Source organism: Cryptomeria japonica, chromosome 10 (assembly GCF_030272615.1).
Source record: "Cryptomeria japonica chromosome 10, Sugi_1.0, whole genome shotgun sequence".
In the NCBI taxonomy this organism is placed as follows: domain Eukaryota; kingdom Viridiplantae; phylum Streptophyta; class Pinopsida; order Cupressales; family Cupressaceae; genus Cryptomeria; species Cryptomeria japonica.
The window spans coordinates 395500751-395520616 of NC_081414.1; positions in this window are offsets into that span (position 1 = coordinate 395500751).

Consider the following 19866-nt stretch of genomic DNA (forward strand, 5'->3'; position numbering starts at 1 on the left):
ACAGATTTAATATCTAAATCAAATGAAATGTCACACCAAACCAAACCCGGGAATAAAATCAGCCATTGAACATTAGGTTCTCACAACTATTCTCAAGGAGATATACACACATCTCAATGCAACAACACAATAATGATCAACATGAAGAAAAATATAAGCACTCAAGAGATGCATACTACAACAATACATCCACAATCACACTCAACATCTACATACAAGGTCACATCACAACAATATATCCACATCACTTGAATGCAAATCATAAAACCATGACACAATGCCAAATCCACATCAAGAAATATGTAATGTGAAACTACAAATGAAATAGGTCTTACAAACTTATACATATTTCATTTTTTGTGAACTTGATAAACTTCTAGTAATATAAAAAAAAGTTCTAGTGTTTTAAATATTTGTGATTGTTTCAATTGATTAGTTTTACTACACAAGTAGGATCTTTTGTAATTCCTACCAGTCATAATTCTTATCTAAATTCCAATATAAATTCCTTTACAAGTATTACCTTTTCATAGTTTAATTATCTTTATGATGTACCCTATATCCTTCCCCCTTTTATCATTACTCCTAAGGAGTTACCTCCCATGGGGGAAGAGGATTTTAATCATGAGGGAGAATTGGACTATTCTAACCATGATAAAATTGATTATATCAATAAAAATATTGTGTACTTATATTAATTCACATTGTTACTAACAAAGAAAACCTAACCATAAACAATCCCATCACCGATGCATTCAAAACTCTTATCTCTAATGAAACCAAGGAATCTTATACTTTCTATAATCTATGGGGCACATTTTAACCACTATGGACTCTTTCACGGAAGATCCTTGATCATTCAAGTGAGACTAATTTTCACTTGTCATGTACACAAATACCTATATCCATGCCCACTTATAAAGCCCACATTAGTAATACCATAACTATTTCTACATCAATCATTTCTCCCCTCATACAAGAGCCTCTTTTTTATTTTCACACTCATAGGTTTTCCGATAACCTTGTATCTACATATGGTTATTTCTCATCTTCCCAACCCCTCCCCTTCACCTTTTTGATTAGATCATCTATTCTCAATTATCCTATAGCTTTGTATCCTTGAACTAATACTATAACTACTAATTTTGTTATTTCAACTTAACATGCAATCAATAGTATCATTAACAAACATATGCAAAATATGGGGGATTGTATAAAAATAATAATTGGATTATCTTTCTCCATGATCTCAGCACATGGCTAGATACAATTTGAGCACAACCCACTTTCTCTAGAAATACTTGCTAAAAAAATTCATCCATGGTTTCTTGTCCCCTTATTTGATGAATGCAATAGAAAGGAGATCCACAAACACATGTACTATTATTCCTGACCACTTGTAGTGATCTCTTCTTTGAGGGTGAACTTTTGGAGAAAATATTTCCACTCTCTCTTAAGGAGATTTGCACTTGACTAGTTTTGTTCCTTACTAGATCACTTTAATGGCTCATTTTATTAATTGTTCCATCTCTTCTTACAACACTTACAAATTAAAATTAGCCTAAAAATAAGCTTCATTAACTTTTTTCATTATCAAAATGGTTCTAATGATAAAGTTACACTTCATTCTCAAATAGTAGTTACTTATCTCAAATTTATATCCCCATCTAGTCTCTAACGTTTAATTTGTCTTCATTAAAAATTTTACAAAGAACATTCATGATAAAAAAAAAATCTAATAAAATATTTTGTTTCCCACATTTGTGTATCACTCTCAAGGACTACAAGAAAAAAAAAGCTAATTTGAGGAGCTCCATTTGCCTATGTCACCAACCACTACCACCTCATCAATTCACTCTACATCATATTCTTGTAAATATAAAAATAATAACAATTTATTTTCCAATAAGAACACTCAACCTATTATGAAGCAAGTTAATATTGGAATGTCACACTCCTTACAACTCTAACAGTATCCTTGCACCCACAACATAATTAATGATTCTCTAATATTTCTAACGTCCTCCATATTTATTCTTCATCAACTCCTATACCAAAATTTTGTTGTACTTCCAACTTTTCAACCTCTAAATACCAATCTCTCCTTCCAAAAATATATGACCCCAAAGAGTTTTATTAACATTACAATATCCTTGGGCAGGATGGGGAAGTTGAAGAGCGCGGGGAAGGAAATGCAGGAATTGGATGAGGAAATCGAGGATAGCCCTCATGGTGTTTGTGAGGGAAGAGATTCGAGCCTCTATATCTATCTAACGAAGGAGTAGATATCAATAGAGAATTAATGAAGAATCAAGCCATTATCTATAGGATTTTCAGAAAGAGAAGAGCCAAGGTTGTTATCAGGTGGTGGATTGAAGCGAATGGAAGGTTGATTGCATCATCAAATTCTTACCAAAAAAAAAATTCACTGTTGTTTTTGCCCTGGAAGAGGATAGAAATAAAGTGTTGCAAGGAGGCATGTGGATGATTGAGGATAGCCCACTGTATATACAAATATGGGCACCAAATTTTAATCCTCTAATTTGTTCACCCTATGAAACCCCGATTTGGATTAGACTACACAATTTCCCATCAAATATTGGAATGAGGAATGTTTAGATAAAATTGGACGATCGTTAGGAACATTGTTGGAGGTTGATGAGGATATTTCTGACGGGGATTTGTATGTTTTCGCTAGGATGAAGATTGCAGCGATTAGAAAATTTCCTAGAATAATTTTCTTTTATGTTAATGGGTGTCCATGGGTGCAGGAGATTGAAGTTGAGGAAAATAAACTCTATTGCCTCAAATGTCGTCACAGAGATCATTATGAGAAAGATTGTAAGGTAGGGATTCTAAATAATTTTCACTGGACTCCCAAAAGGAATTTTGATGCAAAGAGGACCGACTCACAACCGGTGGTTAATTCGGTTATGGAAGGAAATAAAGGCAAAGAAGTCGCTAATTCAGGAATAACAAGAGATATCCCCAATCAAGAGAATACGGATGTCGGCCAAAATAACCTGGTCCCTAATTTGACGGTGTCTGCCAAGAAGACTGACGACTTGTTAAATGTTGATGGTTTGAATTTGAGCAAGGGGGTTGTTCCTCAAGTATCCTCTCACCAAGAAGGGGCTCCTGAGGCCAGCATATCGAGAGATATTGAAAACAAGGTGGATTCAGGGGGTTCTGACTCGGAAGGAGTATGGTTTTCTGAATGAGGTGATATAGGGGAGGACGTCTTGGATATCATAGATAGAAAATGCCTTAGCCAATCTGCGGCCTCTTAGATTGGAATCTCAAAAAAAAGAGGGGCAAAAGGACCAATAAGCAAAAAAGGGAGCATGAAGCGATGGAGAAAGGATTTTTTAGCATCTCTAATTTCCTTAAATTGTCCGAGGGAGTCAAGAACTCCCTTAATTGGAAGGAAATGAGAGTCCTTTCATGGAATGTCAAGGGACTATCGGCCCCTGATAAGAGAAGACTGGTTAACGATGTTTGCATAAGGAGAATTCAGAGATCATCTTTCTTCAAGAAATGAAGTTTAACTAGGATAGTAGCGAGCATTTTGTAAAGTATTATAGATGTTGGGATGGTGTTTTTCAAGAAGCATGTGGCCAATTTGGGGGGTTGGAGATTATGTGGAATCCCAACTCCATTCAATTTTCTATCTCAAGGAAAGATAAACATTGGATTTTGGGGGTAGGGAGACATATTAATTCAAACCTATCATTCCAACTTTTTAATGTTTACAGCCCCTCCAAACCAGAGGAAAAGGTGGATTTGTGTTGAACTCTGATGGAATTAATGAGAACCCTAAGGTTCAAGGGGATGATCGTGGATGGGGATTTCAATGCGATCCTTAGCCTTAAGGAGAAAGCAAGTGATCTGGTTAGAAACAATAAAGCTATGATTGATTTTAGAGAATTTTTTCAAGATACGGAGTTGTGTGACATAGAGCCTAATAATAGAATATTTACATGGACCAATAATAGGGAAGGGTTAACCAATATTTCAAAGTATTGACTGCTTCCTCATTTCTAAAGAGTGGGTGGAGAGCAATCTTTCTTTCTCTTCGTCAATTCTGCCTCACTCTGCCTCAAATTCATATTCCAATCTCATTGCAGATTAATCTCTCTAATCACAAATTGAAAGGATACTTCAAATTTCAATTTATGTGGTGGCGGGATATCTCATTGGTGGCAAACTTAGAATGGTGGTGGAAGGAGAGTGACCATTTTAATGGCACCCTCAGCTTTTATTTTTCTTGTAGATTGAATTTCGTTAAGAAGAATCTTAAAGAGTGGAATGCTATGCAATTCAAAATTATTTTTGCTAAAAAGGCTTGGATCGAGGAGGAGATAGAGAGGCTCAATAAAAAGATTATAGCCTTTGGGATAGGTGCTGCGCAATTCAAAGAAGATAAATTTCTCAAAATATAATTGATGGAGCTACTAGCGAGGGAAGAAATATATTGGATGGACAAAGCACATGAAACATGGCTCAAGTAAGGAGACATGAACATGAGATTTTTCCATGCTTTGGTCAAGGCAAGAAGAAGCCTGAATAGGATTGATAGAATCACTGATAGGGGAGAATGGTACATGGAGCAAAAGGGAATTGGGGAAGAGGTTGTTATATTTTTTAAATCAGTGTTGTGCAATGAGGAGTCGAGAGACAGCACCTGTATGAATACAGTTCTTGATGAGATCCCCAAGCTAGTTTCAAGCACGGACAATGAGATGCTAAATGTCAAATTTTCTTGGGAGGAGATTAAGGAGGTTGTTCTCCAATTGCATCCCAACAAGGCTCTGGGACCTAACGGGTTCATAGCCAGCTTCTTTAAATGATGCTGGGAGTTTAAGGGGGAAGATATCTACAAGTTGATGGAGGATATTCAGAAACAAAAAATTTGTTAGGAATATGAACAACATTGTTGTGGTATTGATACCCAAGAAGACAGATTGCGAGTACATGATAGATTTTAGACCGATCTCTCTTTGTCGCTCAATTTCTAAAATCTTTACCAAAACCTTGGCTAATCAGCTTAAAAAAGATTCTCTCCTCCATTGTTGCAGATGAACAAAACGGTTTTACTCTTGGAAGGGACATAATAGATAGCATCATTCTAGCCTCGGAGGTATTCCACTCAATTAAAAGTAGAAAGTCTCAAGGTATGGTGATTAAATTGGATGTGAGTAAGGCCTACGATAGAGTATCTTGGGCTTTCCTATATAAAGTACTTGATAGACTTGGTTTTTCTAAAGATTGGATTAAAATTGTGCAAGCATGTATATCAAATCCTAGATTCTCTACTATGGTTAATGGATCTCTCTATGCTTTTTTTGAGTCACATAACAGTATCCATCAAGGAGACCCCCTATCCCTATTCATGTATGTGCTAATGGCAGAGGAGAACAATTGGTTGATCAAAATGAACAGAAGTTGTAGATTGTGGAAAGGTATCAAAATTCATGAGGGATTAGATTTGGTCACCCATTCCCAATTCGCAGACACCATGTTGTTTGGAGAGGATTCTATCCAGGAGGCTCAGGTTATTAGTAATATGTTGGATTTGTACTCTGAAGCTTCAGGTCAGACGATGAATAAAGATAAGTCTGAAATTTTCTTTTTTAATACTAATAAAAGAATGCAAAGGAAGATTGCATCGATCTTGGGATTCAAAGTGGGATCACTTCCCACCAAATATTTGGGTGTTCCGCTCTTCAAGGGAGGTGGTATGAATAGGTATTGGGAAGATTTATTTGAGAAATGTCTATCAAAAGTTGGAAGCTAGAAGAATAAGTGGTTGTCCCAGGTAGGGAAGATTGTGATGTTGAAAGCAGTTATATTTGTTATTCCTATATACATGATGTTATGTTTTAAGATTAATGGAGATATGAATAACAAGATTGGAAGAATATTCAAAATATTATTGTGGTTGGGATATAAGGAGGTGAAAAAGATTCCTTCGGTGAAATGGGAAACAGTTTGCTTGGATAAAGTTGGGGGAGGAGCGGGTATTAGAGGTTTGCATATTCAGAATGCAGTTTTAGGGATAAAACTCACCTAGAAAATGTTTAAGCATCGAAATAAAATGTGGTGTAGGATCATGAGCTAAAATTATCTTGATGAGGACGAACCGTCAAGGATTCTCACAATTGCCAATTCATGTGGGGGATCTCTAATTTGGAAGCTTTTGTGGGAATGCAGAGGTATTATCACAGATCAATTATCATTGAATCTAGGCGATGGGATGAAAGAGGCTTTTTGGTAGGACTCATGGAATAGAGGGGTTGTGTTAGAAGATATCATTGAGAATAAAGAGGTGATCTTGATTCTGGAAGATGGAATTGGTAGGGTTATGGCGGACTACGTCCAGGCCGACTCTATGGTTGGTGACTCTGTTAAGTGGTTTATTGGTGGCGAGGGACTAATGAGTGCAACTAACCGAAAGAAGATACTTTTAGAGCTCCAGAATAGAAGGGTAGTGTTGGGAGAGAAAAATGATGAAATCATATGGTGTGTGGCATCTTTAGGAGAGTATAGTATCAATTTTGGGTACGAGCTTATGAAGAGGAGATAGGAGCTTGTTGGCCTACACAAATATGTTGGAATAAAAAGATAATGCCTAGGGCTGGTGCATTTTTGTGGGTGGCCTTACATGATAGAATTTTAACAAGGGATAGACTTAAAATGATTGGTATAGAAGGTCCTAGCACTTTTCCTTTATGTGTGAGTGCAGAGGAGAACACCAACCATCTACTTTTTGGATGTCAATTTGCCTCTACATGTTGGGATTGGCTCCTTGAATCGATCGGTTAGCAGACTATTAAACAATAGAATATGTTTGATTTTCTCAGTGGGTGGCCAATACTGGGGAAGTATTCCCTATGGGGAGACATCTGGATTGTGGGACCATCAATGGTTGCTTGGAAGATTTGGAAAGAAAGAAACAACCAAGTATTTAGAGAAGAGGCTTGCTCAGTCTAATGCGTGATTGAAGATATGAAGAGAAGCATTTATGAAGTTGTGGTTGTGAATGTTCATAGTAAAAAGTTAACTACATTGAAAAATGGGATGAGCATATTCAAAAATCGTGGGATTATATGTTTATCCTAGTGTTTTTTTTTATGTCGAAGAAGCTTGAGAGGAAGGAAGTGAGATGGGCAAAGCCTGTAAATGGATGGGTTAAACTGAACTTTGATGGTGCAGTCAGAGGTAATCCGGGAGAGTCTAGGTACGGAAGCATGATTAGAGATGAGAGAGGCTATTGTTTATGGGCTACATATAGATATTTGGGGGTATAAAAAAAAATGCAAAAATGGAGGCGTTGTTGAGCCCGGGATTAAGTTATGCATTTCCAAAGGTTTTTTGAGAGTGGAAATTGAAGGAGACTCATAGATGTGTATCAATGCAATCATTAAAGGGCATGTAGGCAGTTGGAAGATGAGGCAATGGGTTCAAATTATTAGAGGATGGCTTGGAAATCTTTCTGATTACATGTTAATGCACACATATAGAGAAGGTAACAAAGCGGATGATCTTTTGCCAAATAGAGGGGTGGATAGCCACTTGGAAGAAGTCATAATCATATGTGACAGTTTGTGGGAACATCTACAACAAATTATAGGTTTGGAGGGAGGTGATAGTGCTTTTCTCCCTAGGCAAGGTGTTGGATAAGACTCATATCTCTATAAGTATGTTTCATAGGATCTCCTCCAGATTGACAAAGCATGTATGGTTGTAAGATAGTGGTGGCGGCAGAGGTTTTGAGTATATTTTTGACATATATTTGTAGGGGAATCATTGCTTTTCTATTTGCATCGAGATAGAGAGGACTCTTTTTCACAAGGGGTGAAATCTTAGGAGGGAGGAGATGGCGTTTGAGGTGTTTGGATGCCAATGTGATGAGTCTAGAAAAGATCAATACAAGAGGATTTTTATGATTGGAGAGGATCAAACATTGAAGGCTTTAGAGATGATTATGGAATCATGCCTAGGAGAGGGGCATTACCACAATGGGAGATTGTTTAGTGTTTTTTTTCCATGTGATTGTCCAAGCCATAGAAACAGCAAAGATTGGGTATCAGGGGGGAATGAGTTTGTCGCCCATGCTTTCTGGCCCAAGGTGGCAAATCAAATATATGAAATTGGTCTGGAAAATCTATAAAGACCTCTGTCTCTATTCTTCGGTCAAGTGGTAGAATAATGTGGGGAGTCGAGCATACAAGGAGGAGGGGAAGGATATCAGATTCGAGGGGAGCAGGTGTTTCGAAAAGGGTTATATGGAGGATCTTTCAAGGGTGCATCCAACAACAAGAATTTAGTGCACTCTACAAGGTGATATTTTTAGACAGAACCCCTTTCTCAACAAATCAAGCAAAAAAATTGTTGTTGCTTGGCAAAGGCATAGCTTACTTTTGTAGGAATTTGGTATGAGGTTAATATGTTTATTTTAGAGAGGTATATTTGGTTTGGTTACTAGTATATTGGGTCTTTGTCTATTTGTTAGCTACCATTACCATTTTGTTGTAACTGGGGAGTAGGGAAGGAAGTGTTTCTCAATGTAATATATGTGCTCTTTTGAAATCAATATAGGGAGCTATCCCCATAATGATAGCACTTACCTAAAAAAAACATTACACTATCCTTGGGAATAACACTAAGAGGTGTGTGGACATGCAACATGTTATATAGGATCTTATCAATTCTAATAGCATCCATGTTATAGGAGTAAATGATCAACACAACCAATCAGTTACCCCTCCTAAATAAAAATCTGCAAACCCTTGCCAACTTATTTCCCTAGTATTTGTTTTATCATAAATTATGAAAACCTTGCGACAATTCTACTCATGACACTTATGTGCCTAATTATGATGCTCTTGAATCTTGATTTTATGTTTTCAATAGTCAATACTTTTTTAAATGATTTGTTGCCAGCTTTACCAATTTTACACTCTTAATTTCTATTTAAAAAATTATCTATCCATGTTTCTCTTTCACTTTTGAAATATGATGAATAGAAAAAAAACATTCACATAAATTGGTTGAAGTTTTTGTGAAGTATGGGGGGTGCCTACAAGAAGTTGAGTCCTCTTTTTGGCCAAAAAGTGGAAGTATTTTCCCTGTTTTTCAGAATTCGTCATGTTTGACCTTAAATTTTGAAGTACTTAAAGAGTGAATCTTGAAAAAAGTCACTAAGAGAAAATGTAGTTCTCAAAGTCTACTTTCCAAATATATAATTTATTTTAATACCCAGATGATAGAAATTAATTACGAATAGGCATTTCTAAAACCTATAGTTTAAAAGTCACTTTTCAGGACCATACCATCCCCATGTACGACAAGCATAATTTGACCTAAATGAAAGTATTTTTCTGAATCCTTTTGGGAAAATATTTTTAACTTACTCACCTTTGATGAGGATTTTTTTTTTTAATTTTTTTTTTCTTAATTGTTTATTGGGCATAATTGTTGTTTTGAAAAACCCTCGTGTACAGCAACAACAATTTGACCTAAAATCAACATTTTTTATTTTTTTTTGAAACTTTATAGAATTGTCTCTAGTTTGATGCCATGTAAATTTTTTTCAAAACACTTAGAAACAAAAAAAAAAGTTATTAAAATTTTTTTAAAAACCTATTATTTCAAGCTTATGGACCTCTTTCATTAGAAATTATTTCAAAAATAAAACAATTTTTTTTTAAATTATATATTGGCAATCTAGATAGTCTCTTTTGTAATGGGTTTTAATTTCTTCAAAAAATTCTACAAAAAAGGTCTTCAGATATATGTCCAAAGTCAATGTTTTGTATGGACACTGACATGGCCTTCAAGATGCAAGTCAAACCAATCCAAGGCTAAGGGTCAGATCACCAAGCCTTTTTTCCGAAGTGAAATCTGAAGAAAAAATCAATGTTGGAATTCAATTGTTTCTAAAATGAGATCATATTCTACAAATGGGATCTTGTTTACTACGAAACGAAAAATGAGATCTTGTTTCAAAATGGGGTCCCGTTTCATTTTATATTTTTTTTATTGTTTATTTTTTTTATATTAAAAATTACTTATATATACATGAAATATAAAATTTAAGTATACTTTAAGTCACATTTCAATATGTATTTTTCCTTTACTTATACTTTAAGTTTTATTTCATGTATATATTGGCAGGATATTTGAGAGTGGTTTCAAATCTCTAGGAGTTATAATGCAAATTCTAGATTTTAGAAGATCTTATAAATTTTCAAACTTAGTAAAATTTCAATAATCCGTAGGTTCCTCTCAGTTTTTTCTCTTTCTCTATATATCACTCTATTTATCTCCCTCAAGCTCTAGACCTATCTCTCTCCATATTACTCTTCCTCTATCCCCTCTCTACCTCTCTCTATCTCACTCTCTCCTCTCTCTCAAAAAATCCAGATCTATCTCTCTACCTCTCTCTCACATCCTTAACTCTCTACTCTTTGTCCCCACTCCCTCTCTATACACCTCCCCTCACTCCCTCCCTACCTCTATTTCTCTACATATACCTCTCTCTATCTCTCTCTCCCTGCCTACCTATATTTCTCTACACAAATCTCTCTTCCACCCTCTCTCTCCCACCCTCTTCTCTCAACTTCTTTCCATATTTCCTCTCTCTCTCTCCCTCCGTCTCTACATCTTGACCCCTCCCTCTTTCCCTCTCTCTCACTCTCTACCTATCCATCTCTCTCTACTTATTTCTATCTCTTCTCTCCCTCTCTCTATCAATCTAACTCCCTACCCACTTTGTCTCTATAAAATTACAGAGGGGGGGAGGAAGAGGTAGGTAGAGTGCATGAGAGGGGAGATAAATATATTTATTGGGGACATAGATGGATAGAAAGAGAGGGAGAGGGGAGATAAAAATAATTAGAGAGAGATGGATAGGTGGAGTGGGGGAGAGTGGGAGGGGTGAATATGTAGAGAGAGATATGTAGAGGTAGAGACGGGATAGAGGTGAGATAAAAGTAGAGATGGAGGGAGGGAGAGGTAGGTATAGAGAGTGAGAGGGGAGATAGAAAGAAGTAGAGAGATATGGATAGGTAGAGAGAGAAACAGGGGGAAGGAGGGAGGGGTGGAAAGGTAGAGATGAGAAGAGAGATGATGGAAGGGAGAAAGAGAGAGAGGATGGAAGAGATATGTATGTAGAGAAAGAAAAGTTGGTAGGGAGGGATAGAAAGGTATGTAGAGAAATAGAGGTAGGTAGAGAGTGAGGGGAAGTGTGTAGAGAGAAAGGAGACAAAGAGTAGAGAGTTAAGGATGTGAGAGGGAGGTAGAGAGATAGGCCTATATTTTGGGAGAGAGGAGAGAGTGATATAGAGAGGTAGATAGAGGATAGAAGGGAGATAAAAGTGGAGAGGGAAGGAAGGAGGGGTGATGTGTGAGAGAGAGACAGAGAGAGTGAGAGGGAGAAAGAAACAGAGGGTAGAAGAGAGATGTATGTAGAGAAAGATAATTTGGTAGGGAGGGAGAGAAAGGTATGTAAACAGAGGTAGAGATGTATATGTAGATAAATAGAGGTAGGTAGGGAGTGAGGGGAGGTGTGTAGAGTGAAAGGAGACCAAGAATAGAGATTCAAGGATGTGAGAGGGAGAGGTAGAGAGATAGGAGAGAGTGAAATAAAGAGGTAGAGAGGGAATAGAGGAGAGATAAAATTAGAGAAGGAAGGAAGGAGGGGTGGTGTGTGTGAGAGAGATAGAGAGAGAGGGTGAGAGGGAGAAAGGATGAGAGACGTATGTAGAAAGATAAGTTGGTGGGAGAGAGAGAGAGAGAGAGATGTAGGGAGTGAGGGGAGGTGTGTAGAGAGAGAGGAGACATAGAGTAGAGAGTTAAGGATGTGAGAGAGAGGTAGAGACATAGTTCTAGATTTTGGGAGAGAGGGGATAGAGTGAGATAGAGAGTTATACAGGGGATGTAATAGAGATAAAAGTAGAGAGGGGAGGAGGGAGGGGTGGAGAGAGAGAGAGAGGGGTATGTGTAGAGAAATAGAGGTAGGTAGGGAGTGACGGGATGTGTGTAGAGAGAGAGTAGATAGAGAGTAGAGGGTTAATGATGTGAGAGAGAGGTAGATATAGGTCTATATTTTGGGAGAGAAATGAGAGAGTGAGATAGAGTGGTAGAGAGGGGATAGAGAGGAGATAAAAGTAGAGAGGGAAGGAAGGAGGGGTGGATAGGTAGAGAGAGAGAGAGAGAGAGAGAGAGAGAGAGAGAGAGAGAGAGAGAGAGAGAGAGAGAGAGAGAGAGAGAGAGAGAGAGAGATCTCAAGTGGAAGAGAGATGTATGTAGAGAAAGATAAGTTGGTAGGGAGGGTGAGAAATATATGTAGAGAGAGAGAGGCATATGTAGAGAAATAGAGGCAAGTAGGGGAGTGAGGGGAGGTGTGTAGAGAGATAGGAGATGGAGAGTAGAGAGTTAAGGATGTGAGAGAGAGATATAGAGATAGGTCTAGATTTTGGGAGAGAGAGAAGAGAGTGAGATAGAGAGGTAGAGAGGGGATAGAGAAAGAGTGATATGGAGAGAGATGAATCTAGAGCTCAAGGAAGATAAAGAGAGCTAGAAAATGCTAATAGGAGCTTGCTAATTATTGAAGTTTGACTATTTGAAAATTTATAAGATCTTCTAAAATCTCGAATTTGCATTATAACTCCTAGAGATCTGAAACCACTCTCAAATCACATCGTGAAATGGGATCCTATTTCAAATTTTGGCTTGAGACCTCAAAGCATAATGGGATCCCATTTTGTTTGACACTAAGTGGACTCAACTTTGTGCATCTACTCTGGGATAGAAATTTTGGTGATACAATCCTAATTAACCTTGTCTCTTGTATTGTTGTCAAAGTGACATGGCTTCCACTATCTAATACAGTAGGATGCAACAAATGTGTAAACAAATATTTTATGCAAGCATGAGATTGAGTAGCCATGTTTACACCTATTCATAACCAAAAATGTAATTTTTAAGTTGTTTCTTCTCCTTAAAAAAAATAAAACGTGTAATTTTTTAGACAACATTAACACAATATTAAATTTATCCATTTTGTAATATTTGTTAAGATGTATTAAATATTTCTGCTACTATTTTTTTCAAAACTCGCATAGCTCCATTTTTGTTAGTTGAATGCCAATACCATCATAATTCCATATTTTGTGAAGACCATATGGATTAACATAATAAGATTTTAATAATGCATTATGTAATGCAAACACTATTGTAGGCCTTAGAATTAGTGATTCATCTCTACCAAGACCTTTGGTTGTCCTCAATATAAAGGATGATACTTTTAAAAACCTATATACCATGATTTACCTAGGAGCCCATCCTTAAATTGGTTTAGCCTTGATCTATAGATTTATTCAATGTATACCTTGAGATTGATCATTTCAATCACTTGTTTGGATTCAACCATGTTGTTACACCATTTGAATAAAGTCAATCAATTATATGTCGGAGGACAATTCTTTATATTGTAAGTTAATAAAGTCAATCAATTAGTCAATGTGCTAGTATAAATTCCCCATTTATTTGTTGCGCCTCTTATAAAAATTTATTATCCTCGATATCTTTAAATTCTTGTTCCATATCATCTTTCTTCAAATATTGCTCCACTAAAACTTTCCTTGTTATTACATCTACATTCACTTGAATTACAACCTCAACTAAGTATGTTATGGGAATTTTCACATCTTCAATTTCTTAATTTACAAGTAGTCCTATGCCTCTTTTATAAGGAGGTAGTGTTACTCTTAATCTCTTTTTTGTTATGCATGGTCCTCATTCGGGTTTTGTTCATCTGCAAAGATTAAAAGTAACAAAATGCTAAGAAATTCAAACATATATTAGAACATTGTATAATTAATAACATTAATTTCAATGAGAATGGCACATTTTATATTATTTTCATTTATTGTTTACAAAACATAATGTAATATGTCTCCTCCACCCAACAATTAAGTTTTGGTTTAAACACATTACTCTATACTAATTTGTTTTTGAAATTAATTTGAATCATAGCTTATACAATTATGATCATTATTGTTGTAAAACAAGTAACAGACATTTCTTTCTCTTCCTCTATTTTAACATTAACATTTACCAAATTTTCATTAGCTAGAAATCATTTACAAGTTATTAAAAGGTAATCCTATGATATTTGAATTTCTAATTTCTTATACCAAATTCAATCGTTCTCACATTCTCGAATGCTTGTGTTATTTAATATATTTGTAATGCCTAAGAAACGAATCAAATGAAAACAAAAAATGCAAGTAAATCATACTTTATTAATCCATAACTACACTTGCAAGCTATTGTTTTTAACCCTTACTACATTGTTTGAATTTTTTATTGGTTATCCTTTAGATAGATTGTCTATAATTTAAATGATCAAAATATTTATCAATAAGATAATAAAAAATTGATCAAAATATGTTCAACAATAGTTTTAGAATAGTAGTCATATATTTGATGTAAAACCTAATGAAATAAAATTCTAGGTCTAAAGTCTAAAGCATCCAACTCTGCAATCTAGGAACCAATATCTTGCCTTTTAAGATAGTCACAAGTGAGTCCAACATTAGTATGATTATAAAAACATTCAAATGTTGACCATGTGGGAGGGCTCGACAATGACGAACCCTAACTTTAGGGGTTAATATAGCCACAAAAAATTTATATTTGCACTAAAAAAATTGTTGTCATGTTCAAAAGGATGTATACAATTTAAATATTTGTTCCACCATCGATGTTGAAAAAAAAAAAAAAATTATTCTATCATAGCAATGAACCCTTATAAGACTTAGGTAGACTACAAACATCAAGTAAATAAATCCTATTTGTATCATAATCATTTCACAGAATTCTATAAAGTCTCTTTTTACATAGTCACTTATGAGATTCATATATTGACCTTAAGGATAATTAAACTCTATCAATTCTTAAGAATTCAATTCTACAATTTAGCACCCATTATCAAATCTTTCAAGATAATCCCCTTCAAAACCAACCTTACAATATATTTCATGAACATTCAAACTTGTGATTATCATTCAACCAATATGAAAAATGTATTTATAAAAATTTTACTTTAAAATTGGAATAAATTTATTAGTGTAGCATCGTAAATTGTAACTGATACAATTCACACCTCATGTTTGTGCTCCTACCTTAGCATGTCATATCTCCATCCCTCCTAGGTTTGTTTTGGTCCTCTTTACTCCAACATTGAAGTCACTTGTTGACACCACTGAGTGGGCCCCATCCTCGAGTTTCCCTCCCCCTATTTATAAGATTCTAGTCCTATATTTTGAGGACCTGGGTGTGGGGCACCTTGTTCCCCCTTAAATAGGTCCCAATTTGAGACCAGGTGAGCTCTCTCCCTCCCCATGGAATTTGGTCCCTGTGGCTACACTTGATTGTTGGAGGTAAACCTAATCGATAATTTACCTAGGGAAACCTATATAAAGACATCTTATCAATTCATTTTAGACCTAGAAGAAGCAATCTAAGACTCCATACCTAGCACTCATGCATTCAAGCATTCATCATCCAACATTCTCAAGCATTCAAGACACCATTTAATCCTTCTAGCATTATGGAGCAAAGTTACATCAATATTAATGCAAGCAAGTGTGTTTTATTAGGTCTTTCATGTTCATGTGTTTTTCATGCTATTACATTCAACATTTGAGATTACATTTAAAGAGAATTGGATCATCAATCCTTCCATCAGCCATTGCAGATCTGAGGTATATCTCGTAGCATTTACTTCAGTATTTACATTATTCAATTCAAGCTTGATTCCTAAACCAAGGTTTGACCTAAGGCAAACCCTTATCTACAACCCTTTCTTCTCTCTTTTTGTGTGTAGGGAGTTGAATTAGAAGATGTATTCAAATATTTTGATAGATTTGACAGTGACGAATAGGTCCAACTTTCAACAAAGCAAAAATCGAAGGACTAGGGTGAATCTCTACTACCTAGTCCTAAAAATTCAGCTCGATCTTTTGGGAGTAGATTTTGAATCTCTTCTTTTGCCCAGATCCTTATATGTGGCTCTTCTAGACATCTGTAGTATTCTATTTTCATCAGTTTACTTCAATTATCCCTTGTTTTTCCCTAGTTTCACAATTCACATCCAAATTTCAACTAGAAAGAGGCAAACTAAAAACCAGTGAATCTAATCAGAATTTCAGCCCTCTTCTTATTTGGATTGTGGCTAGATCTACTGGATTCGCCCCTCTTTCAATATATTGGTCCCATAGGTAAGATTAGTTATTTTATTATCTTAATTGATGAAACCCTAATTTTCCACACCATTACATTTTGGTGAACCCAATTCTCATGCTTGCAACACTTTTTATTTACATTTTCACATTTGATTCATCTGCACTTAATTGATTCATATTTTAAATCATTTTTAAAACATATAGCTTATGAACTTTATTTACATTCATTTGGGTAGATATTTCACCACCATTACATTTTGATGAACCCAAATTATTTCATGATTATTTCTTATTTGTCATCTCAGATTTGATTTGTATGCACTTGAACACTAAATTTTTCACTCATAAATCTTATTTGCAATTGAATTACATAAATTTAGTGGTTAGTTTCATAAAAACCCTAATTGATTATTCTAAAATTAACATGTTGGTTGCATAATTTTTCACTTGTGTTTTCAGATCTTTTTTTTCATCATACATTGAGTGAACATTGCTTTATAGATTTGATAAATGGAGTTATTATCTTTCTTTGCCAATTCAGTTTCAAATTTAATTCAAGATCTCCATAATATTCCCTTTTATGCATATGATGATAGTTCATGTTTTTATTTCATGCATGATTATGATCTACCCTCTCCTAAGGATTCTCCTACCCATGAGGACACTTTAGTGCAAGAGGAGATTATTAACACTTGTTTTTAAACTCTCTCTCCTAAGCATCACATTTTGATGAATGATGTTTATATTTCTCCTAAAATGTCCCCCTATCACAAGGATATCCTAGAGGAAGAGAATGATGTCATAAACACCTTTCTTAATGTCACTTTACCCTCCATACATGGTATTCCTCCTAGAGATGAAGCATTAATAAGTTCTTGTACCCCTCCTAAAATACCTTTTATTCATGGGGAAAGAGTCAATACTCATATCAATAATCTCTCAAATGGAGAGGAAGCATTGAAGATAAACATGACACAATCCTCTTCCTATAAAGGTACTTTGGTCCAAGGGAGGCAAGATAAAAATATTAGTGTATCAATCTCTTTAGATCCTCCTTATTTTCCTAAATCTTATCTTAACCATCAACATATTTGTAGGCAAGATGATTCTATACATATTATTCATGATTTTTTTCCTCACATAATATTAAGAAAAGATGAATCTTTTGTTGATAAGGACCCTCATTTCCAACCTATCAAAGAGGACATGAATGATGATAGAAAGGAGAATCTCCCTACAAAGGATATCCCTTCCTCGTCTACTTATCCCTTTGAATCCTCTATGTTTCCTTACACTATAAGTTTTAAAGAAATTAATGATAATAGTCCTTCTTCACAATTGAAAAATTCTTATAGGATTGGTTATAATATAATCTCAAAACAAGGTTATAGTGGACAAGGACCTGGAAAATATGAACAATGAATCAAAGTCCCTATAAACCCTTCTTCACAAGCTATTATAGAAGGTCTAGGACATCCTCATCATTCACCTATGGATGATCTCCTTAAAGTTCAAAGTTTTAAGGAGTATCGTGCAAAACATAAACTCTATCATCCATCAAAACATGTTTCTACATAAAATAATCCTCCTCCTTATTTACCTTCTAATAGCACACCTTGTCCTACATCTCAAGAGACAAGACCTACCCATGTTGACACTAAAATAAAATTAGCTACAAGAGTCTTTTGGAGATTTAAATATTATAAGAATGTTACATTTCCTTTCAGAAGAGTTATTAATTATTATTAGAAGAAAGATGGTAACGTGTATTGTCTCTTTCATTGTAGTTAATCTTGGTCTCTTGGGAAATAGTAAAGCTTTTAAAGAATGTGTTCAAGACCAATATGATCAAGCTTGCATAGCTCTTACAATTAATCTTGTAGTTTTTATTGGTGAAGAGGTAGTGCCTTAGCACTCCATTCACCTTATTATGTTGCACTTCACCCTATGGCACTAGTAGTTAACCTTTAGTAGGGGCTCTTTATCATGAGCAGTGATGCATCTTCATTTCCAATCATACTTGGATAGAAACATAATTCATCCTTGTCTCCTCACTTGGGGGGACAGGACAGTATATTCAATCCTCTCTCCTTCTGAATATTGTCTCTTCTTTTGAGTTGTATTTTGCATATCTTGATGTCTTTTCTCACATTAAATTTTTGTTCATGTGAGTACATATGCGTTCCTTTCTTAGGACCCTTTCTTTTCTTGAAGTTATAAATCTTTTATGTATAATCTCTCTTAGAGATTGTGTAATCCTTCTCTTTGTCCATATGCTTGGTGGGAATTAATTTATCCTATTATTTCTAAGGATCCACTTTTCCTTTGTTGAGTGGTGTTTGCTTATGATATGATGTTATTCCTTGTGTGAAGCTTCTTATTTGCTTAAGGATTCCCTCTTATTCAAGAGGTGTGTATCCTTGTGTATAACCTCTTCTTCACTTGGCAATGTATGTCTATTATAAAAAAAAAGCTCACTTTGGGTTAAAGTGTGTTATCCTTCATCAAGAATCCCTTTACCTAACAATTGGGGGATGATATGAATTCTTATTCTTCCTTTATTTTGGTCAATGATGTTATTTTTGTTCAAAGTATCCTCTTGGAGGTAGTTGTCTTTGATAAAATATCTCTTCTTCTTTCTCCTCCAAAGGATTCTCTTTACACTTGTTGCAAGATATCTCTTTTACAACTATATTTTCCTTGCTTCTAAGAGTCCTACCTCTTTAGCTTGGATTTATGTACATTGTTGCCTAAAGGATATATCCTTGGTTTTGAAGGTGTGTATCCTTGTTTCTAGCTTCCTTAAGACATCAACATACCTTTATGTTGACATATTAAGGGGGCGCATACATATCACCCTCTTTGTACTATATTTTTTATTTTGCATGTATTATATGAGGTGTACATTCTTCCAACTAGACCTAACTCTTATACGAGATGCTTCATTCCTAAAACCAAACACAACCCTTTAATATGTCTTATACAAGGTATAGATTATTGAAGCCGGACCTAACTCTTATACGAGATGTTTCTGAAACCAAGCATATTTATTTTTATTACAAGTCTTGTATAGGTTGTTGCATGCTCAAAACTAGACCTAACTCTTAGACAAGATACTTAACTCCTAAAACCACATAGAAACATATGCAGTAGGGTTAGTTGACTAGCATAACACAACTTGCTATACCTCTCAACTCTTCTTTTTTCAAGATGAGTGGAATTAGCATAACACAACTTGATAGACTATTCTTGACTCTATCTCCTTCCCTACACGAATCACACAACATAACATAGCTTGTTGTCCCATGGGTATTCATGTTACCGTGGGTCACCAAGCATAACACAAATTTATAGCATAACACAAATTTATAGCCTATCGATTCCATCACCTCTCTTGCTCTTCTTCTCATGAAGCACCTAGCATAACACAACTTGCTAGCCTATGACATCCATGTTCCATATTTTCTCCTCCCCATGAGTTCATGGCTTTGCTATTTGTGGATCATGGTTCATCACTTGATGCATGCTCTTGCTCTTTTTATGTAACCACTTATGTTCTTATGATAGTTATTAGTGTAAATTACATCTCATAATTACACTTTGCTTAAGT